This window comes from Vombatus ursinus, unplaced genomic scaffold, assembly GCF_900497805.2.
Source record: "Vombatus ursinus unplaced genomic scaffold, bare-nosed wombat genome assembly UNPS02014791.1, whole genome shotgun sequence".
In the NCBI taxonomy this organism is placed as follows: domain Eukaryota; kingdom Metazoa; phylum Chordata; class Mammalia; order Diprotodontia; family Vombatidae; genus Vombatus; species Vombatus ursinus.
In genome coordinates, this window is record NW_020954569.1 from 63155337 (window position 1) to 63159339 (window position 4003).

Genomic DNA, 4003 nt, shown 5'->3' on the forward strand with positions numbered 1-4003 from the left:
AGGTCCTCCTGACTTCAGGGCCAGTGCTCTATCCACTGCGCCACCTAGCTGCCCCCCCCCAGCCTACCTTTCCAGGACATTACATATTACTCCCTTTTACCCATTCTACCTACATTTCAGCCAAACTAGCCTTCCTGTTCTCATGATACGATGTTCATATTATGTTCCTCAGTGTGCCGGCCTCAAGGCCTGTAAGGCACTCCCTCCTTGACCCTATTTAGACTCCTTCACTTTCTCCCAAACTCAGCTCAAACAGTCTCCTCCTACATAAAGCATTTCCTGATCTGTTCCATCCCTCCTCTGCCTTCCCCTGCCCATCTCGTAAATTGCACTCACTTTGTATGAATTTTGTATCTACTCATATGTATACATGTTGTTTCTCCCAATACAATGTAAGCTCTTTGAGGGCAGGAACTGTTTTAATTTTTGTCTTCGTATCTCTAGTGCCTAGCATATGGGTGGTGTTTAATAAATAAATGCTTGTTGATTTATGCCAAGTCCAGGGCTCTTTCCACCACGCACAATGCCTCTGGGAAGATGAAGAAACATTACCATCTTGGCAGCACCCGTTAGAGACACAGTCACATACAAGAATCTGTGGTCTAGCTGAAACAGATTTAATAGCTAAAGACATGGGATTAGCCAAGGAGTTATCTACTGAGGAAGTGAAACGTATATATATCATCACTCCTATGGTCGCAGTGCTGGCTTCCCCAGGAAAAGCGAGTATCAGATGAATTAGCATGGCAGAAGAAGATATTAGCGGAGAAGACTATCCAAAAGAAATTCATGACTATCTGTTAAAATTTGAGAATTCCCTTCATTCAGTGGATGAAATGCTAAAGACCATGATGTCAGTTTCTAGAAATGAGTTATTGCAAAAATTGGACCCACTTGAACAGGCCAAGTTGGATTTAGTTTCTCCTTACACATTGAATTCAATGTTTTGGGTTTACTTGGCCTCAAGTGGTTAATCCCAAGGAACATCCAGTAAAGCAGGAAATAGATAGAATAAAATTATATTTGAACAAAGTAAAAAAAATTACAGACAAGAAAATGGCTACCGAATTGGATAAAGGAGATGCTTCAAGATTTCTAAGAAATACTCTGTGGGAAGACAAATCAGAAAAAGGATCAAAGTCCTCAAATAAAGGGAAAGGGAAAAAATGAATCTTTGGAAGTGAAAGGCATCTGGAAGAAAGATGCCCACCACGTGCTAGGTACTGGGAGTACAAACACAAACAATCTCTCCCCTCTAGGAGCTTACATTCTAATGGAGGTCCATTGGCTAGATAGAATATTACACAAGAGAGTGATGGTCTTGGTATTTACTAGATTCATCTCCCGCTTCAGGTGTTCCATTTTAAAGAACAAATGAGAGAATGTATAAGAAGTGTTTTGCAAATCTTCAAGCCCTATGTAAATGAGTTGTTTTTATTAGAAGAGGGAGGGAAAGCATTGAGGAAGACCAGGAGACAGCTTGATTCACTTCCTAAGATTGGTACTCAGTGCTTCCAAAAGTGAGGGACAAAAGCAGACTTAGGGGGCAGCTAGGTGGCACAGTGGATAGAGCACTGGCCCTGAAGTCAGGAAGACCTGAGTTCAAATGCGGCCTCAGACCAAACACTTGACTCTTACTAGCTGTGTGACCCTGGGCAAATCACTTAACCCCAATGCCCCCCGCCAAAAAAAAGCAGACTTAGATGTCATCTGGTTCAATATTACAGATGAGGAAACTGAGGACCATAGTGCTTCAGTAATTTGCTCAAGGTCACACATAGTAAATGACAGAGCTGGGATTTGAACCACCACTCTAATTTCCATCTCTAACTCCACTTTCATTGATTTTTCCAGGTACCATGATAATACATACTTGTTGACTACTGCTTCTGTTAGTCTATCACCTGCCCCCCACTTTGTGTGCTCACCTTTGCTAGTAAAGATTCTTGTCCATAGTTTTACAACGAAATGAGGCTTAATAGAGATTTGTTCAGTTGTTACAGTGTCTTTGGAGAAGGAGGAAATCCACTTTAGGAGGGGGCTTTTAGAATGTAAGCTGAAGCTAAATTTGTCTTTTGCGTGAAGGATATCTCTCAGTTATCATAGTGTTATATGGGGAAAGTCTTCCAAGAAGCACAGAAAGGGGATAATAATTCATTTTCTGTTGAGATTTGAAAAGGAAGAAAATCAGAGAAGATATTATGTGTTAGGTGCTGCAGAGAAGAAGGCTATAAAACCTTGATGAAAGAGGTGAGACAGAAGCAGGGTAAGATTAGTATCAGGAAGAGCAAAATATACCCACATTGGTGATCCTGAGTAACTCTGGAAATCTTCATGTGCCTTAGTGTCTATCATAGCCATGTGACTCAAAAGTAACATAGCAATCATATTATTTGTAAACCAATCTTTCAGGTGCACAGAGGACCTAAAAGTACCCATCAGTGAATTATTTTATAGAGTAAATACATATACCATCTAACAGTTTTTTTTTCTGAGATTTCATAATATTGGGTTTACCCAATGAGTGTTTCCTGCTTTACAATTCATCCCCAGAAAGATCTTATTTCCCCTCATTTTCAGTCAAAGCCATCCTATTGATGCTGGTTCATTTCCACTGAATCGGACCGGTATCTCGCCAAGTGGGTGTGGCTTCCAAAGTCCTAGGAAAACTGCAGGACTAAAGCAAAAGATGGAAAATAGGGGAAGTCAAAGATTAATCTTCAGCATATCAGCCACACATACTTCCTATTATGTACTGAAGTGGAATGCCTGGAGACATACAGAGATAATGACACTTGTCTAACTGTATAACTTGCCCCAGATGGAATTTATGATCACAGATTTAGAGTTGGAAGGGACCTTAGAAACCATCAAAAACAAGGCTTTCAGTTTTACAGATGATGCTGACCTAAGCATTATGCCAGCCTGCCTCTCAAAAGAGATAAATTTTCTCATAGTCCTCAACTATGAGACATTATAGCTTGACAACTGTGAGCAAGTCACTTTTAGGCTCTGTAAGCCTCGGTTTCCACATGTGCATTCCACATTCACAATGATACTTGCATTTCACATGGTTGTGAGGAAAGTGGTGCATTGCACAGGATGTGTCCATCCCAAAGCAGGGAAGATGAAGCTCTTGTCATGATCTCTTTGCCCTACTCTCCTGAACCAGTTGTGGTATCATACCTGGATCCTTACTCTGAGGTCTGAAGTTTGGCTGATATGGACCTAATTGGGGGGCAGAAAGAAGTCACCATCCCTAGCTTATCCAGTTCTGTCCCCAGGGGAAGACAGTGTAAACAAAAGACCAAAAACTAGATAGAAATTCAGAGAGATGCCTTTAATCTACCCTTTGCAGTAGGGGGAGGTAAATACGAAACAGTACTGACTAGCTTCTGAAGGAAGCTTTTTTCTTTAGAGGGTACCTTGAATATAGTGGGCACATAGCAAATGTGTGATGGAATTCCTTGTTACAACAAATAAAATATCAGTGATTAGGAAAACTTTCACAGGAAGATACATTTTAAAATGCATGTTACTAGTCACCTTCTACAACAGAAGCAGATAGGAGCATAGCTTCCTTTCTGAGCTGAAATTGGAAATTAGAACTGACCATAAGAGGATTTCTCCTCCTTCTCCTTGTATTCTATAGCTTGAAGAAAAGTAAAATATAAGCCTAATGATGGTAATATATAAATCTTGAAATATTTGTTTCCACCTTCCTTCTATTAAGCTATATCTCAGTTTCCTCCTCTAGAGGTGATCTCTCCTGGTCACTGGATGAATCAGGCATAGAACTGTGCTGGTAAAGTATTCAGTGATATAATCCTGAGGTACCCTTAGTAATGGCTGAAGATGTTATAGCTCTCAGATACGTTTGCATTTTATTAGGAAACTCTAGAAGACATCCTCTCCTGCCTAAAAACATAAAGAACCAAAGGAATGGTTGGGTTTCATGGCAGGCTGCTAGGGGAAATATTTTAGGGCAGCAGGGTCTTTCCTA

The 4003-nt window shown here is 40.5% G+C and overlaps 1 protein-coding gene and 1 pseudogene across 4 annotated transcripts in view; one reads left to right on the forward strand and one right to left on the reverse strand.

The window, feature by feature from the left end:
- PSTPIP2 (proline-serine-threonine phosphatase interacting protein 2) overlaps positions 1-4003 on the reverse strand; it is an 82734-nt gene that overhangs the window by 77561 nt on the left and 1170 nt on the right. The gene's annotated exons all lie outside the window — the stretch shown is intronic.
- Positions 744-1170, forward strand: LOC114047794 (annotated as a pseudogene).